This window comes from Lichenostomus cassidix, chromosome W, assembly GCF_008360975.1.
Source record: "Lichenostomus cassidix isolate B80296 chromosome W, HeHo_3.0, whole genome shotgun sequence".
Lineage (NCBI taxonomy): Eukaryota > Metazoa > Chordata > Aves > Passeriformes > Meliphagidae > Lichenostomus > Lichenostomus cassidix.
In genome coordinates, this window is record NC_139510.1 from 7272423 (window position 1) to 7295587 (window position 23165).

The window sequence follows — 23165 nt, forward strand, 5'->3', positions numbered from 1 at the left end:
AGCTTTTTCCCATGAGAAATTTTCTTGTGTTTTATAAATAAAGATAAAGTTTGGATGTTGTTGGAACAGTGTCCCAGAACTTGGACAGTGCAGGCCTGGCCAATCAGGCCTGGGGGAAGGCTTCTGACTGACCAATCTGGGTGACTTTTGAGAACTCTATATATGTGATGAAATCAAAACAATAAAGGTCATTCCTTCTTGCCACTGAGAACTGATGCATTCATTACTCTGCTAGCTGCTCAACAGCGACAACCATTTCCTAACACTAATAAGGAAGATTGTAAAGGTTGTTTTAGTCTTGTTAGGTCACTGGTTGTGGTGGCAAATTTATCCATTAATATCTCTGAATCAATCCCATTTAAAACACCCAATCCTGTTCCTAATACTCCAGTTAAATCTCTTTGTGTTCTGCTCCTGAAAAGTTCTTGCCTCTGTAACCATGTTGTCCAGCCTTCAAAAGATGTCTTTAAAAGAGAGGAGCAAGCTGGTTGAATGTAGCAGTGAGGTTAGCCCAGATGAGCTTGGAGGCTGAAATACCTGACGAAGCCCCCTGGGTCTGAAGAGACTTTCATCTCAGGGTGACAGAAAAATGTTCCCCCAAGACACCTTGAGAGTAGCCTCCTAAATATGCATCAGGGAACGAAAGTATTGGGTTTCGAATCTCTCCTCCTCTTTATCCTTTTGGAGTTAATAGCTAGAATGTTCCTCTACCCACGGTTTATTATTGGTTTTTAAAGTTCTCTAACCTGTATCCCCAGTGTCCCGGTTGGTTCTCCTCTCCAAACCCCTCCCATCCTTCGGTCCCTCTTAACCCCATGTTTGCTTCCGCTCTGCGCGCTGTGCCTCCAGATCCAGACCTGTCCAGGTTCCCTCCGACCCTTCCCGACACCCACGCACCCCGCGCCGTCCTGCTGCACCCTAATAAACCCTGGATTTCTAAGGCACAGAGTGTGCATCTCCTCATCGCCGTGTCTCCTGCTCTTTCTCTGTCGGGGAAACAGCCCAGGCTTGCGTGCCGCGGGGTCCTGGCTCTGCCCGGCCAGACCAGCGTGGGGGTTCGCAGTGGGGACCCCTTTTCCATGAGGTTTCGGGGGTCCTGCTGCCTTCCCTAGAGCGGGAAACCTCAGTTGAATTTCAGAAACATTAATTTGCATCAGTAATTCTACACACTTAAGAGACCATTCTGGGTTTAACAACAATTGTTGCTGGCCCATGTTTCTTATTACATATGGGCCAACTTTATAGATTTTTGGTTGAAGTGTTAGTTTAGGAGGAATAGGAGTGTTAATTTGGGAGGACTCTTGTTTTGGTCTGGCTACAACATTAATTTTAAATTTGAGTTAAACCTAATAGTGTTGGTTGAGTAGGTTTAGATCTCCAACTGCACACTACATAAAAAGGATGAACCATAGCAAGATTAAACCAGCAGTCACTTTGCTCTTCCTTACAAGACTTGGTAATATCGACATTAATGTCACTTGGGTCACCGGAAGTATTGTTACTAGTGAATTTCCAGAGACAACACAAGGCAAACACATCTTGTTTAACACAATTCCAATCCTCAGTAGGACATAGTTCTTTTGAGATGCCAGAGTGAATTTTGGATGCCAGATTGAAATCCAAAAAACTGCCAAGAACTGTAATAGAGGAGGGTTTTTCATACTGAAAACCAGGTTCTATTTTCTTGCATCCCACCTGGATTTTTTCATTAATGATACCAGGTAGGGTCATGATCCACTCATCTTGATTCCAAACCCATTTAGGTGGGTGGTAAATTTCATCATCATGCATTACAATTATAGCTAAATCTGGATGGTTGTCTCTAGGGTAGTTTCCCTGAAAGCTAAAATGCCCTATGAGGGCTTGTGACCAAGGCCATTCAGTATCGCCCTGGCTAAAAGTACCTCCTTTTCCTTTGAAGTATAGTTATAATTGTGAGAACAGCAATGAGAGTAACTTTTCTAATTGAATTCATTTCACACGGGTAAATTTCAATTTTAGTTCATTATCGTTAGAAGCCACTTGCCAAGGTGTCTCTGGAGCCTTCTTCACTCAAGTATGATGAATCCAGGCATTCTGTTCCTTGATTTTGATGGCAGTGAAAGTGGTAAGGAGTACTTGAAATGGTCCTTCCCACTGTGGCTCCAAAGTTTTCTCTGTAAGAGACTTAACATAAACATAATCTCCAGGTTGAATGTTGTGTATTGTGATAATAGCTGCAAGTTCCCCACACCCCTTTCTTAATGACTGTACTTGTCACCTATTGTCCTGCCTTCCCTACTCCACATAGTCCTAGCCACGCCCCCAGTTTTCCCTATTGGTTCCTGTACCCTAACCCCACGTGGCCCTGGCCACTCCCTCGGGTTTCCCTATTGGTTCCTGTACTCCTAACTCCGCCCCTGTACCTCCCCTGTACCCAGAGGTCACTGGGCCTGTGTGCTGTCCCTGCCCCTCTCTGTTTCCCTATAAAACCCCTTACCCTCCGCCATCTTGCTGTCTATGCTCCACGTGGTCTATGCTCCACATGTGGCTGTGCATGTGAGGCCTTTGCCCTCGAGGCATCTCTGCCTCGGGGAGGTCGTTGGCCTCTGCTGCACCATGCAAATAAACATCTTCCATGGACACAACGCATAGACCCTCCTCGCCTCCTTTATCACCGCCGGTTGTGGAAGCAGACGAACCAGAGCTAGCCTTATGGCTCCCTGGCCAGTGAGAGCGCAGTGTCCAGCCCTGGGACAGAGGGTTTGGAGCACTGAGGCGCTGAACCGGGCTGGGTAGAGAAGCTCTAGGGTAAAGTCTGCTGCAACATCCTCCAAAACCGCAACAAATGGCGCCCAACGTGGGGCAGAAGCCACCCTGGAAAGCGTCCCCCTGCAGCCGCAACTGCGGCAGGGGAGTAGTCGCATTTGGGAAGCCATTTCCCCGACGAGAAGCTTGCATTCAGCGAGAAGACCGAAGGGGCGGCCGGTAGCCTCTGGAAAAAAGTCGCGCTTTTCAAGGAGGTCGGCCGAACAGCGGTGGACCATCCCGAGTGCTTTTTTTTTGATTCTCCGTGCTTGGTAAGCCCTCTGGAAAGCCCCTTGGGAGGGGAGCCGGTGAAGGCCTGGTCGGCTTGGTATGGGAGTCCCTTTTTTCTTTTTAGTTTGTTCTTTTTACCTCAGGGTGGGTGGAGGGTTAGAGGTGGTGTCTTGTCGAGGTGAAGGGAGTCGCGCTCCATGCGAAATCTCGACAAGAAAAAACCCACTTCTAACAAGGGGAGACCTAAGTTTTGTGCCCCCATTTTGGGAGAAGTTTTTCTTATAAAATTAGACATATTTTATAAGGAAGGGGAATCAGCTGTTGTGTGGGAAGTTTTTGCGCGCGAGAGATAAAGTAAACTAATCTGTGTTTTGTTTTATTTAGTTATCTGGCAGTGAAAAACCCTTGTTCTCTCCCTAATAAGCACCTTCCCCTGCATGTATCCCCCAACATGGTGCCAGCCATGTGTTGGTAGCACCCCCTCCTCCACCAGCTCGTGCTCCCCCTCTGTCCCTCAGGAGAGAGCTGATCGTACGCTTTTCAGCCTCTCCTGTCTCTTTCCCGGGTTAGAACTGGCCACTCTAACTCGAGATCCCTGCTAACCTCCTTTCCTGTGCCCCAAACCTCAGCCGAGCTGACTCCACGTGTTTTCCAATATGGCGCCGGCCGCATGGTCAGGCACGCCATGTTGTCTTCTTCCCCTTGAAATTTTCCCGGGCTTGCCGAAGCTCCACCCCCTGCATCCCTCGTGTTCCATTGTAGCCCCTCCCCCCGCGTCGGTGGGCGCTCCCTTCGGTTACAGATCCTTCCCCATCTGAGTGTTTCTCTTTGGTGCGGGCCCCTCCTCCCATCCTCCCAGGTGTTCCCTCTCAGCCAGAAGCAGCTATAGCCTGGCCAGGAGCGGAGCCACACCTCCAGTTGCCCACAGCAGGCTCGGAGGAGCCGGTGGGGCTGCACCTCTAGCTCCCCGCGGCAGACACTGCCCCCGGAGCCTAGTGGAGCTGCGCCAGAGTAGTCCCTGAAGCTGTGCTGCCGTCTAGCCGTGCTAGAGCCTAGTAGAACTGTTGCAGACCCGGCAGAGCCACAGCAGGGAAGAGCTGTGTGTCACCCAGCGGAGCTGCGCTGCGTCCAAAGTTTTCTCCCTCTCCTAAGCTGAGAAAGACTTCGGTAACAACGCCGTTGCTGCTGCAAACCCTGCCTTCATCTTAGCAGCCCCAGAAAAAGAAAAACAGACTACAAACATGACTGCAGTCCGAAAATTTAACCTATACTAAACTCCAACATCAAAATCAGCCAGCTGCATCATCGTTTTCCCCATACTCACAGCAAAACTAATTTTGTCATTGCTTTACATTATGTTGTTTTACCATTGTCCTGTTGTTTAAAAATTTGCTCTAAAAGTTTTTAAGAAAAGCCTTTCCCTCTTCAATTTAGTAAAAAATGGAGAAATATTGTGATAATAGCTGCAAGTTCCCCACACCCCTTTCTTAATGACTGTACTTGTCACCTATTGTCCTGCCTTCCCTACTCCACATAGTCCTAGCCACGCCCCCAGTTTTCCCTATTGGTTCCTGTACCCTAACCCCACGTGGCCCTGGCCACGCCCTCGGGTTTCCCCTATTGGTTCCTGTACTCCTAACTCCGCCCCTGTACCTCCCCTGTACCCAGAGGTCACTGGGGCTGTGTGCTGTCCCTGCCCCTCTCTGTTTCCCTATAAAACCCCTTACCCTCCGCCCTCTTGCTGTCTATGCTCCACGTGTGTCTATGCTCCACATGTGGCTGTGCATGTGAGGCCTTCGCCCTCGAGGCATCTCTGCCTCGGGGAGGTCGTTGGCCTCTGCTGCACCATGCGAATGAACATCTTCCATGGACACAACGCATAGACCCTCCTCGCCTCCTTTTATCACCTCCGGTTGTGGAAGCAGACGAACTAGAGCTAGCCTTATGGCTCCCCGGCCGGTGAGAGCGCAGTGTCCAGCCCTGGGACAGAGGGTTTGGAGCACTGAGGCGCTGAACTGGGCCGGGTAGAGAAGCTCTAGGGTAAAGTCTGCTGCAACATCCTCCAAAACCGCAACAGTTGTGTACTGGGCTTTCTAGGCCCCGACTCTGCGTTCCAGCCACATGCTTTTCAATTTTCCTGAGTTGCTTACTCAAGGCCACCATATAGGCAGTCAGTGTTTCCTCCCCAACATAGGTGGATAGTCCTTTCTCTACTCTGTATGGTCTCCCATAGAGTATTTCAAAAGGACTTAGGTTTTCTTTGGTTCTGGGTTTAGTTTGAATTCGTAATAATGCAAGTGGAAGAGATTGGGGCCAGGGTAAATTAGCTTCTTGCCCCAATCTTACAATTTGCTGTTTGATCAGGTGGTTCATTTTCTCCACCTGACCACTTGACTGCAGGTGGTATGGGGTGTGAAGCCCCCAATCTATGCCCAAATGATGGCTAACTTGTTGTACTACCTTTGAAATGAAATGTGGTCCCCTATCTGAGGATGTCATGGCTGGAACTCTGGAACGTGGTTATTTCTTGCAGCAATGCCTTGGTTACCTCACGGGCTTTGGCAGTTCTAGTGGGAAAGGCTTCTGGCCATCCCGAAAAGGTATCTGTTAAAACCAACAAGTACCGATACCCCCCTTTCCTTGGGAGTTCTGGAAAATCAATTTGCCACTGCTGTCTGGGCCCATTCCCTTTCCTAATTTGGCCCAATTTTGGTTTGGGGATATTTTTAGGGCTAGTCTGGAGGCAAAGGTCACACTGTCGGGTTACCTGTGTGATGGTAGCATATAGATTTCTGGCAATAAATTTTTCAATTAAATATTTGTGTAGGGCATCTATTCCCCAATGTGTCTTTTGGTGTTCTCTTACTAATGCCCAAACTAAATGAGAGGGAATGACCAACCTCCCCTGTGCAGTAATAGCCCAACCCTCTTCATTATATGACTCATCTTAATCTTCAATTAGTTTTCTGCCCCCTTTATTATAGGTTGGCTTACCTTCTAGGGAGATTTGGCCATCTAGAATTAAAGCCCCTTCAGTTGTCACCTCACCTTTTGCTGCTTCTTTTGCCTCTCTGTCCACCAGCTCATTTCCTTCTTCCAATTCTGAGTTCACTTTCTGGTGTGCTTTAATGTGCATGATTGCTACTTTTTCAGGTAGCTGGACTGCTTCCAACAGCCGGGTTATCTCTTGTGCATGTTCAATGTTTTTTCCTTGTGAGTTCAACAGTCCCCTTTCCTTCCAAATGGCTCTGTGTGCATGTACAACTCCAAATGCATACTTTGAGTCTGTATAAATGTTTATCTTTTATCCTTTTACTATTTCCAAAGCACAGGTTAAAGCAATTATTTCAGCTTTCTGGGCAGAGGTGTTTATTGGTAGGGGTCTAGATTCTATTGCCTTTTTGCTGGTGGTAACTGCATACTCTGCATGTCGCTTTCCGCTGATGACGTAGCTTCTTCCATCGGTAAACCAGGTCTCTGCATCTTCCAAAGGTGTATCCTTCAGATCTGGACAACTGGAGTATGTGGCTTCAATAGTTTCCAGGCAGTCATGGTGTACTTGCTCTCCGTTGCTTCCACTGAGGAAAGAAGCTGGGTTGACAATGTTAGTAACTACTATTTCTACATCGTCTTGCTCCACCATGATGGCTTGGTATTTCAGGAACCTCTGTGAGGAGAGCCAGTGTCCACCTTTCACTTCCAGCACTGCAGACACTGTGTGGGACACTAGCACAGTCATTTTCTGGCCCAGGGTAAACTTGTGTGCCTCTTGGATGTTTAGCACGACTGCTGCAAAAGCCCTGAGGCACCCGGGCCACCCTTTGGCTGCTGCGTCTAGTTGCTTAGAGAAATAAGCAACTGCCCGTCGATATGGTCCCAGGTATTGTGCTAGTATTCCCAAGGCAATCCCGTTTTCCATGGGAAAACAAAAAATTGTTCACTCACATCTGGAAGCCCCAAAGCTGGAGCTGATATCAGGGCGTTTTTCACTTGTTTGAAGGCCCTCGTGGCCACCTTCATCCACTGAAGATGTCTGCTTTCCTTTTTGATGAGCTCATGCAAAAGTTTTACAAGGACCCCATAACTAAGGATCCAAAGCCTACACCATCCTGTCATCCCCAGGAAAGTCCATAGATCCTTTACAGTTTGGGGTTTCAGGGTTTGGCAAATGGCCTCTTTCTGGTCTTGTCCCAAAGTTCGCTGCCCAGCACTGATTTCATAACCCAAATAAATTACTTTTGGTTTTACTACTTGAGGTTTTTTCTTGGACACCCTGTACCCTTGGAGCCCCAGGAAATTTAGTAAACTTACTGTCCAGAATACACAGGCTTCTTCTGTCCAGGTAGCTATTAGGATGTCATCAACATATTGCAATAGCTTCCCTTCTTCAGAGGGGGCTTCCCAGGATTCCAGGTCTTTTGATAGTTGATCCCCAAATAGGGTGGGACTGTTCTTGAATCCTTGAGGCAACACCGTCCAAGTGAGCTAAGTTTTGCATCTGCTTTTGGGATTTTCCCATTCGAATGGGAATATTTTCTGGCTTGCTTCATGGAGAGGGAGGCAAAAGAAAGCATCTTTCAAATCTAAAAAAGTGAACCAGGTTAGTTCAGGTGTTAGCTCAGTTAGTAGTGTGTAGGGGTTTGACACCACAGGATAGAGGTCCTCAGTTATTTTGTTTACTGCTCTTAGATTCTGTACTACTCAATATGACTCATTAGGCTTGCGAACTGGTAAAATGGGGGTGTTGAAATCAGATTTGCACTCTCTCAATAGCCCTAGCTGTAAAAAGTTTTCAATCACTGGGCTAATTCCTTCCTTGTCTTCTTTCTTAAGGGGGTATTGTTTAACTCAAACTGGTTGTTTCCCTTCCTTGAGCTTGATCTGTATTGGGGTGCATTTTTAGCTCTCTCAGGTACACTTGTTGCCCATATGCTAGGGATTACTTGGTTAATAATTTTTTACTCATTTTTCTCTTAGCCTTTGTGGTTCTTAACACCAAGCTTAATGTTTTTATATACTGTTAATCATTTACCTCCAGAGTAATTTCCCCATTCTTAAACGTATTGGTTGCTTTTAATTGCTCCAACAGGTCTTTGCCCAAAAGTGCTTTTGAAAATTTGGGCATGTACAAAAACTTATAAATACTCTATTGCTTTTCCAATTTATACTTTAAAAGTTTACAAAAATATGCTTTTCATATTGGCCAGTTGTCCCTTTAACCATAATATAATTATCTTTCACTGGCATTAAAACTTTATTTAAAACCAAATACCTTATATGCCAAACACTGCTTTGTTTCTTAAAAACACAATACCACCTTTCACATGTCTAAGCCTTATAATTGTTTTTACATTCAGGGCAAAATATTTTTGGCACCAGGCACACATCTCATTTATTTCACTTAAAGTCAAGCTACTAGGAAAAAGAAAAAGGGAGGAAAGGTTAAGGCCAAACCACTGTAGGCCATGATAAAATACTTTGATATATTCTACAAACATGCACATACAAAATATATGCCCACTACACTCATAAATCTGTGTTGCCTAACAAATTCCTAAAAATACTAACAACACTATAATTATTGTTCTTAACCACAACTAAACACTCATGATTTTACCACTCTGTCCCAAAAATCAAAATTAAACTACTAGAAAAACCCCATTTTTATAAATTAAAGTTCACTCAATATTGTGTTACCCACTCTAGGTCACTTGTACAGTGAACTAACCACTCTTTATATGCTCTTTTAATGTCTTGTCTTTTTATCTTTTTTTTTTTTTTATTTTTAAGTCTCTTTTCACAAAGTTGGTTAACAGTTATTTCCTAATATATTTTTAAAATCAAACTACTAAAAAAGGACTTGCTGTTTTTGTCCACACACAACTTTTATAATGCTTTAACTTTTTTTTTTCAATATTATCTATTGTCATGGATTTGAGACAAGGACATTTGCCAGGAGGATGCACAAAAAGAGGGCAACCAGGCCCCAAGCTTAAAGTTGCAAAAAAGTGTTTTAATTACCTAACAGAATTGGAGGATAAATGCAGGCAAAAATAAACTTTTCATACAGTTTTGGTTCACTCTCTCCTCTCTCTTACGAACCTATAGTATTCACCCCCTTTCCTCCTCTACAATCCACAAGCCAGGTGGGGGGGGGGGCAGGGTGTGGGGTCTCTTTTCAGTCCACAGAGCAGATTCTCAAATTTACTCATCACCACAATTCTACTACAAATACTCTTTATCTCTACTTGTTTCTCTCTCTCTTCAGACAGTTTTTTCTGCTCTCACCCCCACCCTCTTAAGAAGCAGTCTCTGCACTCACCCCCCCCTTTCCCTCTTTCCAAATCAGCAACACAGACAGGGGGCAGGTTGAGGGGTCCTCTGGTCAGTCCAATCAGGAAAAGAGGTTCTCTACTTAGCCAGGGGTCCTTCCCACGAGAGACAGTCCTCTAGGAACTTCTTTGGCGTGGGTCCAATCTCACAAGCAACATCCCACCCGAATTTTGCTGCAACGTGACTCTTTTTGTCCATAAGGTGCTATGCAGACTCTCCCGAGCTGAGGCCAGGCTGCTTCCATGCCAGCAGCAAGGAAAAGGCCTTTCTCTCCCAGTCAAGGCCTTTTGCAGTTTTAACTCTTAGATGAGACTCCCACTGGTTCACAGTCTTTTCCGGGCATCCACCTGCTCCTCTGGAGTGGGCTGTGGGTGGATTTCTGCATCCTTATGGACTCCATGGGTTGCAGGAGAAACTTCTTGCTCCCCCCATAGTTTTCACCATGGCTAGCAGAAAGTTATTTAGCTCCGGTGCCGGGAGCACTGGAGCACCCCTTTGCCCCCCTTCTTCACTGATCTTGGCAATCTCCATGCTGTTCTCCCTCACATATTTTCACCTCCACCTCCTCCTCCTCCAACTACAAAGAAGTGAAAGAAGTGCGTACCTACTTAGTTTTGATTTCTCCTTAAATATGTTTTCACAGAGGCGTAACTAGCACCTCCAATTGGCCCAAACTTGGCCGGTAGCATGTCCATCACCTTCAGAGCCATCAGAGATTGGCTCTGCTGGACCTGATGTAAAAACTTCCAGAACTTTCACTCAGGACACACAGGAGCCATCTTTGTGCCACACCCCACCCCTCAGACACCTCCCCAGGCCTACTACAACAGCTTCTGAGGGGTCCAAATTTCTCCTAGATGTTAAAAACACTTCACTGATGTTCTGGGCCAATCAAAACCACCACAACTACACATCCTTCTGCCAGCTCGGTGGAAACATATCTCCTAACTTCACAAAACCGACACTGTGTTAAAACCCACAAATCATGCCGTGGCACAATTGCTGTTCTACATTAACATAAAGTCGAAAGTCTGGGGGCTATGCTCCTTTGATATAACCACTGGGAAAAGACAGTGTCTCCTAATTGGCTGCGGTGTAAAGTTTTCCTTTATTCACTTGCCACTACAGTTTCAATCAACTGCATACACTCACCCAAAGCTTTATAACAATTTCAAACAATTACACACTGCATACCCTTACCCTAATACAACAATAAACACTTATTACAACACAACAATTTTTTACAACCACCACAACAAATTACAACAAAAATTCCAAAAACGATCACTAATATACCAAAGCTAATAATTCCCAACCTTACCCAAATATTCATTCCAACTTTATTAAACCACTTGCTTCATCTCTTCACCAACCAATCCCTCACTTGCTTCACAAATGCAAACTATTTAATCTGCATCTCATACACACATACACACACACAAACACAACACCAGTGTTAACAACAGTTCAAACTAGTTTCTTTTGGGATTTACTTGATCCGCCCCCAGGATCGCTAGCAGCTGCTCTATCGGTCAGTGAATCTCCCCCTGCCAGCTAAAGATGGTGAATTACTTTGCCAGTTCCCGGTTCCCCTAGCTGGTTGCTTGCAAGCTTAACCCACTCAGGGACGACGCTGGGCATGGAGACGTCTCTCCGCGACTTATCAGCAGCCCTAGCCACGCGTATATGACTTACAGGCTTCTCTATACCCAAAAAAACATACCATTTCTCCGTCATATCAGATGGTCATTGTTTGCCCCTGCAGTGAGCGGCCGAGGAGCGGAAGTCCTCCAGGAAAATCCCGGGGTGTGCCTTAGGATGTCAGCCCCTCAGTCGATCATGCAGCCAGGAAAACCCTGTCCCATCTGGGTTGCCATAATGAGGCACGGATTGACTCCACAACTCAAATAGTTATGAAGTAGGTATGCTTTTATTCCAGCTGGGGTGCATGGGGGGTAGCCCCTCCAAAGGCATGCACACCTCAGCAGCACTTCACTTGGTTTATATTAGGTTACAGGTTACATATGCATGAAGTTACACAATGCCCCTATACATATTCATTACCTATCCCCGCTTCATATTATGAGTTCAAAGTTCATTTAAATATGCTCACGCAAGCGCCGTGTCACAGATTAATTGTGGGCAAGGGTCCCGAAGATTAATGAGGGACAAAGTTAGTAGTCTTCCTCAGGATAAACTCTTCACCCTGTTTCCTCTGTCCTGCCACACCTTGGTTCTTGGTCTAAATCCAAGCCTTAGAACTAACTTGAGCCAGTTCTGGGGTCCAAGAGCAGGATGTTCAGTCACACTCAGTAATTTTTCTCAATAGTCCTGCATTCTTCTTTTCATCCTCCCCTTCTGCTTGGCAAGCGCAAAAACCGTTAAGCAAGGGATATATTGTTTTAGCAGGTAGCTTCTAGTAAATCATTATCCAACTTCTGGCCTCCTAAATTAGTTCCAAAAGATTATTATGCAGCTTCTAGTTCCCCTAAATTAGTAAATTCTAGCCCCCCCTAATTCAGCAGAGTCCAGCCCTGTACAGCTTCTTACTGTGGGTGAGCCTTTGCTCATAAAAGCAGCTGTTGAACTGGGACCTTATTAACACCCGATCTGACTGGAAAGGACCCTGCCATGGCTTGACACTGGCCAAATGCCAGGCACCTACAACAGCCACTCGCTCTCCCCTGCCACAGCTGGGCACAGGAGAGAAAATATTTAAATGAAGGGGTCATGAGTTAAGGACCAGGAGAAAACACTCTAAGGGTAAAACAGGCTCAACTTAGAGGTACAAAGTGAGTTTATTACTAAGAGTCAAAGGAGGATAATAAGAAGTAAAATAAACTCTTTAAGACACCTTTTTCCCCCCCAACCCATCCCTCCTTCCCACTGACAGTGCAGGGAGACAGGACATGGGGGTTTTGGTCAGTTCGTCACCCGAGATCTTTTTCCACTGCTCAGGGAGAGGACTCCTTCCCCTGCAGTGCCATGGGATCCCATCCACAAGAGAGAGTTCTCCGTGAACTTCTCCAGCGTGGTTCCAATCTCATGAGCAGCAGTCCTCCAAAAACTGCTGAAATGTGGGTCACTCGTCAACAGGGTGCAGTCCTCTGCAGGACTCAGAGGACTTGAGCAGAGGACTTGAACAACCTCAACAGGCTGCTCCAGCTTGGAAGCATGGGCCTCCTCTCTCCACCGGATCTCCCACTGGATCACAGCCTCCTCCAGGCATCCACCTGCTCTGACATGGGCACCTCCTCCATGGGCTGCAAATGGATCTCTGCATTCTCAGTGGATCCCATGGGCTGCAAATGGATCTCTGCATTCTCAGTGGATCCCATGGGCTGCAGGGGGACAACCTGTTTCACCATGGTCTTCACCATGGCCTGCAGAGGAATCTCAGCTCTGGGGCCTGGAGCACGTCCTCCCTCTCCTTCTCCATTTACCTTGGTGCCTCCATGTTGTTTCCCTCACATGTTCTCACCTCCTCTTCTCTGGCTAGAAAAAAAACTGTGCCTCACTTTGTTTTGATTTTCTTCCAAAATATGTTATCACAGAGGTGTAACCAACATCTCTAATTGGCCCAAGCTTGGCCTGTGGCATGTCCATCTTCAGAGTCATCAGGGATTGGCTCTGCTGGACATGGTGGAAGCTTCTAGCAGCTTCTCACAGAAGCCATCTTTGTGGCCCCCCCGCTACCAAAACCCAGGCCATGCAAAACCAACACAGATCCTCACCACCTACCTCAGGGGAAAAACCAGGACCCTGACCCACTCCCCCTCTTTGGAGGGTGCGTCTCCCTGGCTGAGTGTGGCAGCTGCTACGGAGAAGCCTGGCTGCCATGTCCCAGCCCTGCTGTTTTCTGCCACTGCCTTGGGCTTTTTTCACTACACTCTAACCCAGCACCCCATGTCTACCCGACCCCCACGGCTTCTGCTACAGCTGTGGAGTTTTCTGTTACATTTCGTTTGCCAATCCAGGATCTGCTTCCCTCTGCTGTTCCAGCTTGTTGCTTTTAAGGTTCCTGCTACAGTTCATTTCACTATCCAGAGGGGCACTGGGACTGACTGTCCCACCTGTGAGTTTGTAAAGGAAACCCCTTTTCCATCTCTTCTGCCATCTGTGCCCGCCATTACCCATGAGAGAGATGGCTTAGCTCGTGCCACAGCGCCTCCTGCAGCCACGGGGGAATCATTGCATCTGCCCTACCCAGCAGGGAGCCAACAGCGCCCTTGCCGGCTGTGGTCATACTACACCAAAGAGGAAAAGCCTTGACAGCCGAGACAAGGCTGTTCTTGGGTTTCTGGTTTTGTTTGATGTTGCTTGTTTGCCTTGTTATACATATACATACCAGTAAAGAGCTGTTATTCCTTTTCCCATATCTTTGCCTGAAAGCCCCGTAATTTCAAGGTTATAATAATTTGGGAGGGAAGGGGGTCACATTTTCTATTCCAAGGGAGGTTCTCGCCTTCCTTGGCTGACACCTGTCTTTCAAACCAAGATATATACTAAATAATTAAATGTCTATATGAGCAATGCCTTCTCATCACCTTACCAAAACATCACCTGTAGCTTATGGCTATAGACTAAGCACTCTAGAGTAGCAGGTAGACAATTCCGCCCTTGCACAAAGGGAAATACTGAACTGTTACTAATGGTGGGAAGGAAAAAAGGATGCTTTCTGGATAACTTAGTCTTATGAATGCCAGCCCATTCAGCATTAGAAGTCACCCAGCTAAAGACCATCTTTTGCAAAACTACTCAGGGCCTTTGCAATTAACTGGCTGTATGGAAAAGACTGACTATATAAGAATTTCCTTCAACCAGATCTATACAAGCCCCTCATGAATATATTCAGTAAAAGCAAAGAGAAAGCATTTAGTCCAGTCTATGTGCATGTTTGGTAATAGAGATAAATGGGCCACATAGGCATGCCATGACCTTGCAGGAATGGGGATGTCAAGAGAAAGGCCAAATTGTGTTTTAATGCATCAGTACATGGCTCTTCAAGAATTTGTTCCTGACAAATGTCTAATGGTGCTGAACGTGCTCCTTTTTAGAACACAGCCTGCCATTAATCTCATTTCAGACTTTCCACTAATTGTCAACCCTGTAATTTCCTGGTGCTTAGCCAACTGTCTAGGTTTCCTGTCTTTTAAGAAAAGCTATTTAAGTATTCCCGGAGCTAGCAGAATAGAGATGATTGTCTTAGTTTAAGAAAATTATACTGGGTGGAGACTCCAAAATGAGCTGCCTCCCCTTGGTTTTAACCACTCTCCTTTCACCAATAAGGAGAGATGAATGCAAGAAGATAGAAGTGAAAAAATAGCAGTTTACTAAAAAACATACAGCAACAACCAAGTTGTCTTGGTTTGAAAGACAAGTGGCAGCCAAGGAAGGCGGGAACCTCCCCTGGAATGAAAAATATGACCCCCTTCCCTCCCAAATTATTATAACCTTGAAATTATGGGGCTTTCAGGCAAAGATATGGGAAAAGGAATAACAGCTCTTTACCAGTATATATATATGCATAACAAGGGAAACAAACAACAACAGTGGCAACAACAAACAAAAACAGAAACCCAAGAACAGCCTTCTCTCAGCTGTCAAGCACTTTCCCCTTTGATGTAGTTATCAACACAGCTGGCAGGGGCACTGTTGGCTTCCTGCTGGGCAGGGCAGATGCAATGATTCCCCCGTGGCTGCAGGGGGCGCTGTGGCACAAGCTAAGCCATCTCTCTCATGGGTAATGGCAACTCAGCTGGCGGAAGATATAGAAAAGGGGCTTCCTTTACAAACTCACAGGGGGCAGGCAATCTCAGTGACACTCAGGAAGCTGAATGGACTGCAGCAGGAAACCTGAAAGCAGCAGGCTGGACACGATAGGAACACGTGTCAGGTGTAACCAACCACCAGCACCACAGTATGAGAACTCATTGGTTCTAATAATTGTTTTACAATTATGTAGCTTGTTTTTCACCTCTAGTTTAGCTGAGTCACTCAGAATGCTTCTCTAGTTAGTTGAAGTAACAGAAGTGAGCAAGAGTTTTACAAGGGTAAAAAGACCCTTGATTTATAAGGTCTTACCTATCTGCTGCATCTCCCCCTTCTTTGATTTTTGTGCGAAGGATTCATATACCCTAATGCTAAAAGTCTGAACCTGTAAAGCCATTACCTTATGAAGACTATTACTGATCATCTGCTGGACACATGATCCTGCTGGACACAGGATACATGGAAGACATATCACAATCAATAAAAACCCAGCAAAAACAACCATGCCACTAACAAAGAGACCCACAGTATGGGAAATCAAAAGGATGGTGTCCAATTGTTGTGGTTTGACCCTGGCCAAATGCCAGGCACCTACGACATCTGCTCTCTCTGCTCTCTCCTGCTGCAGCTGTGCAGAGGAGAGGGAAAAAAACCTACCACCACACATGCACAGGCCTCATGAGTTGAGGCCTGGAACCAGGGAGGATGCACCGAAGGGCAAAACAGGATGAAAACTTAAAGTTGCAAAGTGATCTATTGCACCACAGGGTGCAGACCTCTGAGCCGAAGCCAGGCTGCTTCCATCTTGGGAGCAAGGCTTTCCCTCCACTGGGACTCCCCCTGGATCACAGCTTCCTCCAGGCATCTACCCGCTCCTCTGGTGGGGGCACATCCCCACAGGCTGCAAGTGGATCTCTGCATCCTCTGTGGACCCCATGGGCTGCAAGGGGACCACCTGCTCGCCATAGTCTTTACCACAGCCGGCAGAGGATTCTTGGCTCTGGCGCCTGAAGCACCTCCTTGTCACTGTTTGACCAATAGTGAAGAGTTCCGAGTCCTCAGAGAGTGATAAAAGACTACTTTTATTAAATAATTAACAGATTTATATACATGCGAGAAGGCTATTTGGATTGGCCAACAATCATCCACTCCCCAGGGATTGATTGGCTCAGGCGTTTGAGCGCCTGTGTCCAAAAGCTGCTTTCAATAACATGAAACTTTATCTTTATTTAGAAAACATAGAAGAAGAAGAGAAAAATTCCCATGGGAAAGAGTCTGTGCTGCCACAGCTCCACCTTTTTGTTGAAGAACCAGAAGGCATTGCTTGTGAACCTCTGTGAATTCAGTATGAAGGATCTGCTTGGTAGTGGCCAGTTACCAAACAGAGCCTAGATGGAATACCGATGAGAGATCTGCCCAGCAGAGGCCAGCCACTGAACAGAGCCCAAACCAGATGCTGATTTTAGGTGAACAGAGAGACTCTCCAGCAATACCTTGGGTAATGCATCTATAAAATTTAATTCTATATTACAATTCTATAAATCAGTTAAAACATGCTTTCAAAGTCCTTGCTTTCTGACTCCATAAAAAACTTAAATTTCAGTCTCTGCTTGTGGAAGGACCGTCTGCCTGATGGTTGGTGTCCTGGCCATCATCAGAAGGATCACTCGGTTGGTGTTCTGCATTCTGGTTGTCATTTTGAGGTTGCTGGTTCTGTCTCTGGAGCCACAGATCAGGGCGGACGCATTTTGCAGGCAGCCATCGTACCCCAGTATCTGTGGAGACTCAAGCATACCCACGACCCCAAGCAATAAGCTCTTGTGGGCCTTCCCAGGTGTTAGTAAGTAGGTTCCGTACCCATACCTTTGCCCGGGGCAAGCGCGACTCGCCTGACGACTGCAATGAGAGAAAGTGGTTCAAAATCACAGGATTATTTGAATTCAGTGGCACTGTGTGGCTAGCACAGGCTTTTCCCATGAGAATTCTTTTTGTGTTTTATAAATTAAGATAAAGTTTGGCTAGGGGGAAGCCTAGGGGGAGGCTTCTGGCCGACCAATCTGGGTGACTTTTGAAAACTCTATATATATGATGAAATCAAAACAATAAAGGTCTTTCCTTCTTGCCACTGAGAACTGACCTCTTTACTCTGCTAGCTGCTCAACAGCGACATCTGGTGACCACCGACGTGTACTGCGCGCAGTTGCAGGTACGCGGCAGTCTTGCCCCCGGGCCCGGATCTCCCCCCTGCCTGCCCTGAGGCATGGCTGATTCTGATGCGGACATGGACCCCCCCGTTCCTGTGGATGGGCTCTTGCGGGCCTTTCTGGAGGTCTCTGAGGATGGCCCTGCGTCCGATCAGTCGGCGCGGGTCGCTCGGGCCTTGTTGGAGTGGGTCGCGGGCCACGTGTCCCGGGCCGTTTGGGATGTGGCGCTGGACTGTGAGTTTTGGTTCGTGGTCGGCCGCGCTCTGGCCATGGAGTGGATGCGGGGAGACAGGTCTACGGTCCGCTTCCGTGGGGTTTGGAGAGACATTTGGGACGCTTTGGAAGGGCAGGCGTTCTGTGGCTCGGAGCTGTGGGCTTCTACAGACGGGGGACCCCTGCTCTCGGCCGTGGGGCGGAGCGTGAAGGACGCGCCGACCCAGACGGATTCTGACGTCCCGTCCCTGGCGGCGGATGCTGCCGCGAGGCCTCAGTATGTTTCTCCAGCTGATCTGCCCAAGCGCACTTATGTCCACCCAACAGAGCAGATAGCCGGGTTGCTGAAGAATGGAGGACTGCGGGTCGGCTCTGACGCGGCCTCCGCCCTTGCCGCCGCGGAGTGCGCAGCCTCAGAACACCCCCTCTCCCCTGCGGAATGGCACCGGGCTGCCCCTCCCCCATGGGCAGCTGGGATGCGCGGCAGGGGCTGGCGGAGTGGGGGTGGGGAGTGCTGCGGAGGACCGGGAGTCGAAGCTGCTCGCTCTGGCTGCCTGCCAGCCGCTTGCGGCCATGGGGGTTCCGGTTCCGGATCTGCCGGTGGTTTCGGCCGGCGCAGGGGTTTCCGCGCGGGCGGCGGCTGGCTCGGGAGGTGCCGGCGTTTTGCCGGGCACGGCCGGCGCGGCACCGGCGCGGTCCCAGGCCGCGGTGGCCGCGGGTGCGGCCGATTCCGTGGCGTCGGGGCCGTGCGAGCTGGCACCGGCTCGGCAGCTTGCTGCGGCTGGTGTCTCACGGTCGGGGTCGCTCCCCGGGGCGGTCGTGGGGCCGGACGGGAAGCCGCCGGCGGGCGGTGCTTCCGCTGCGGAGGCTTTGATTGGCATTCCCGCGGGTGCGGGGCAAGACCGGCTCCCCTGCGGCTCGGCAGACGTGGCAGTTTTTCCTCCGCTTTCGTTTTTCCATGATTTACTGGCCGAAGTGGCTGAAATTCGGCAGCGGATGGAGGTCTGCTCCTGCAAGCCCCACGGTCCGTGTGGGGCTGGCCCGGGAGTCCGTCCCCGGGGTCCCCGGATAGGGTCTGGACTTCCTGGTGGCCCGGCGGCTGGTCTGGTGCCGGCGGCGCGGGGACGCTTTGGCCCTGGGCAGGTGCTGGTTCCTCTGCCGGGTTCTGTGGCAAGTGAGGCCCTGGCGCAGCGTGCTGGCGCTGTGCCGGCGGGCTTGGCGAGCGCGCCTGGCGACACGCTGGTGTCGCCGCCGTCTTCCTGCCCCTCCCCAACCCCAGTCGCCGCGCAGTTTCTTGGCACGTGCACTGCCTCCGGCCAGCCTCCGTCCTTTGTGATGGGGAGTGCTGGTTGCAAGCCCTGCTCGGACGACTCTGACAGTGATGAGGAAGGTATTCTTCCTCCTGGGCGGAGGCTCGCGCGGGTGACGAAAAAGAAGGGGCATTGGGTCCTGACTAATCCTTGGAGACGCCGCAATGGCGTGGGGATTTTTCGCCCACGTGACTCCATGCAGTTCTGGGAGACAGTCAAGCAGGGTGCACTGGAGGCGAGGGACTGGGAACTTATAGGAAAGATTGGATTGCCCAAACAGAGGGAGGGATGCGAATCTGCTGTGGCAGGTTTGGATGGTGGTGGCTTCCCGCAAGGGGACATTCAGGCTTTTCCTGTGTATGTGCCTGGGTGACTTTTGAAAACTCTATATATATGATGAAATCAAAACAATAAAGGTCTTTCCTTCTTGCCACTGAGAACTGACTTCTTTACTCTGCTAGCTGCTCAACAGCGACAGCACTGTAAGGTGATTGATTGTGTACAAAGCTTTTTCCAATCAGCTCTGTGGGGTTTCTCCATGCATTCCTCCTTTTTGCCTTTCCAAGACACGCTTCAGAGTACCATGAGCGCTTTCAACAATGGCTTGGCCAGTAGGAGAATGTGGAATACCAAATTTATGGTCTACATCCTATAGGTGTAAGAACTGCCGCGTCTTCTGTGAGGCGTAGGCAGGACCATTATTGGTTTTCACAGTAGATGGCACGCCCAGGACCGAGAAGGCTAATTTCCAAAGGGCAATGGTATCACGACTCTTTTCTCCAGTATGAGCAGTTGACCGCATAGCCGAGGAGAAAGTGTAAATGGACACGTGCACATATTTGAATCGGCCAAATTCAGGGATGTGCACCACATCCGTGTGCCAGAGCTGCAAGGCCTTTGGGCCTCTGGGGTTTACCCCCGGTGGCAGAGGTGCAGCGAGTCCATGGCAATCAGCACAAGCACTGACAATGTCACGAGCCTCCGTTGGCATCAATTGAAACTGCTTGTGCAGGGTTCGTGCACTCTGATGAAAGAAATTGTGAGATGCCTTGGCTTGTGCAATTTTGTCAGGCTGAGGTGCCACCCATGCAGGGTTGGCTAGCATGTCAGCCCTGGCATTGCCTTCTGTTATAAAACCTGGTAAGTTGGTGTGGCTTTGAATGTGCAAAATATAATATGGATGCACTCGAACTTGAATCGCCTTCCACAGGGTTCGCAAAAGCGAAAACAGAGCAGCATTATTGACTTCCTTTAAAAGTGAACAATCCATACATTTGGTTATGTCCGCTACATAAGCAGAGTCAGTGACCAAACTCAAAGGCACCTGAGAGAGCCGCTGAAAAGCCATGGCAACTGCCTTCAATTCAACCAACTGAGCAGAGCCTGTCTCGTGGCTTTTCAGCACTTGCCACTCAGATCCCTCCTTCAAGGTGACAATGGCCTTTTCAGTTTTCCCAGAACCATCCATGAAGACGGTGGGTCTGTAAACCCAACTGTTCCTTGGCCGCAACGTAAGACTGATTGAATTAGCCAGCTGCAGCAATTTGTGGCTGGGCAGATGATAAGCAATCTGCCCTGAGAAATTTTGCAGTGCACTTTGCAAAGGAGCGCTATTAGCAAGGCTCCATTCAAAGCTGTCCCGTGATACCGGAACAACAATCGTTGCAGGATCCGCTACCATCAATTGTAAACACCGATAACGGCATTTGATTATCAGGCAGGCTATCAATTCGAACAATGTGGGTGCTGTCTTTTTTGGCTGATGGGGCAAAAAGACCCATTCCAGGATATGCAAAGGGTCATCCCATTGTTTGTTCCACTGGCCAATGATACCTGTAGGTTGGAGGTCTGGAGCAGTAATGAAAACAGTGATATCAGTAGAGGGATCTACTCGATAAACCTGATGAGCAGAAACAGCTTGCTGCACCTCATTCAGCACTCGTCGCACCTCAGGAGTCAATTTCCGAGGTGAGTTTAGATCAGAGTCCCCCTTTAAAATATTAAAAAGTGGGAAAAGTTGATCATTGGTTAGTGCCAAATATGGACGTAACCAATTGATGACACCCAACAATTTTTGGGCATCATTCAGAGTCTTAATAGAGTCTGAAAACTGCACGTCTTTATGTTGTACAGTTCGATCCAAAATTTTGACTCCTAAATATTTCCAAGGAGGCTGTTGAACTTTCTCCGGAGCCACTTGCAACCCATAGGAATGCAGGGCATCGAGCAGTAGAGGCTGTAACCTCTGCCGCTCGTCCTGGGTGGATGCTGCCACCAGGATATCATCCATATAAAGGTAGCAGAGTGCCTCGGGAAACTCCTCGCGGACTCCGGAAAAAGCCTGAGCGACATACCATTGACAGGTAGTTGGGCTATCCTTCATGCCCTGAGGTAACACTTTCCATTGAAATCTCTTTACAGGCTCTGCATTGTTAATTGCAGGCACAGTAAAAGCAAATTTTGGTCTGTCATTGGGGTGGAAAGGGATTGTGAAAAAACGATCCTTCAAATCAACAATCAAGATTTCCCACCCTGTGGGAATCATTGTAGGTGAGGGCATGCCAGGCTGTATGCTCCCCATACTTTCCATCACTGCATTAACTTTTCGGTGATCTTGCAACAGTCTCCATTTCCCTGATTTTTTCTTAATTATGAAAACGGGGGTATTCCAGGGACTAGTAGGAGGCTCAATATGTCCCTGTTTCAGTTGCTCCTGAACCAGCTGACAAAGGGCGAATAATTTGTCTTTTGGCAGGGGCCACTGTGGTTCCCATATGGGTGTTTTGGTCAGCCATCGCAGAGATAGCATAGAATACGGTGTGCCGTTGCACACAGTGACCCCTATTAAAAATTTGTCGAGATTCGCACCCCTCAAGCTGCCAACATGTCCTTTCCCCAGAGGTTAATTGGAGCTGAAGTAACAAAGGGCCAGATTGAAGCCGTGTGTCCCTTTGGGTCCTTCACCAACACAGGTCGCTTACTCAATCAGCTCTGTGTGGTTCCTCCCAGCCCTGCTATAGCTGATCCCGCAGGGGCTAAAGGCCATGAAGGAGGCCATGAAGTGGAGGAAAGAATCGTTGCATCGGCACCCATATCAATCAAACCTTGGATCCGAATTCGGTGCGGATGCACTTTTGGCATGACGAGGGTACATGTCATCTGTGGTCTCCGATTAGAAATGGCAGAAGCCCAGTAGACCTGCGGAAGTCCCGGCAGTTCAGTGCTGTTACCTCTGCAAACTTGCTGGTCTACCCTGGGAACAGAAGACTCAAAAGGCAACAATTGAGCAATGTGAGTATTTTCAGGGATAGTGACAGGGGGATCTGATGTGGAAACCGTAGCATGAATCTGGCCTGTAAAATCAGCATCTATAACTTCTGGAAGAATAAGGATCCCTTGGCTGGTGGCATCAGGCCCTCCCACAAGCAGAGCACTGAATCCCTGATCTAGGGGCCCATGCACATCCAAGGGAACCCTGTAGGCATCACCAGATTCTAGGACGACAGTTGCTGGGGTGTAGGCGTCAACCCGGGCTGGGCCTTGGGTGCCGTCTCCACATTGGCTGGATAGGCCTGTGCCACCGCCCTGTTCTGGGGGAACTGTTGTGATGGGGAGCAAATCTCCCTTTTTGCACCCCTTTTCATGTTTCTCCACAGGGGTCGACCATCTACATGGTACTGAGACCTGCAATAGTCTGAACAGTGACCTTGCCTACCACACCTCTTACATTGAGGAGTCTTGGTCCCCGAATTTCCCTTCTGCTTTGATTTGACTCGTTTCCGTTTGTTCCCAGCTTTGGGCTGTTTTTGTCCCTGATCAGGGGGTACCTGACCAGGCGATAGAAGTGCCGTCAAGGTGGATTTCTGTGGCTTCTCGCTTTCGAGTTCAGGCGGCACGCCCCGAAGCCACACAGAAAGGGCGAGCCGCCACACCGCCACACCTGCCGGGCCGGGTGTGCCCTGGCAGCGAGGCTCACTGACCGGTCTGCGGAGTCCCTGGGGGACGGAGGCGAGCAGGAAACGAGGTGGGGCAGAAGAATGTACGACACACAGTCTGCAGGCTTCCAGGGATTTATTTGAGGGTCTTCGGGTAAGGGTCCAGGGACGGCGAGAAGGGACGGAGAGACAGAGATTGGCTGAGGGCTGGAAGTCTGGAGGCTGCGGGCCCCGAACAGCCAGTAACAGAGGGTTATATGGGGAAGGAAAAGGGGAGTGGTTTGGTGCGCAGACCAACTGGGACAGTCAGAGGGAAGAGGGACAGGGACGCAATTCAAATGAACTAATAATACACAACTCAAGAGGGAACAAAAAAGAAG

The 23165-nt window shown here is 48.5% G+C and overlaps 2 long non-coding RNA genes across 2 annotated transcripts in view; one reads left to right on the forward strand and one right to left on the reverse strand.

Annotated features, from left to right (window-relative positions):
* LOC146425414 (uncharacterized) overlaps window positions 1-23165 on the forward strand; it is a 442571-nt gene that overhangs the window by 221143 nt on the left and 198263 nt on the right. The gene's annotated exons all lie outside the window — the stretch shown is intronic.
* LOC146425418 (uncharacterized) lies at window positions 16325-22708 on the reverse strand. Its single transcript, XR_014846585.1, has 2 exons — window positions 21955-22708; window positions 16325-16898 (listed from the first exon to the last, which is right to left on the reverse strand). It is a non-coding gene; the product is annotated as an uncharacterized LOC146425418 (long non-coding RNA).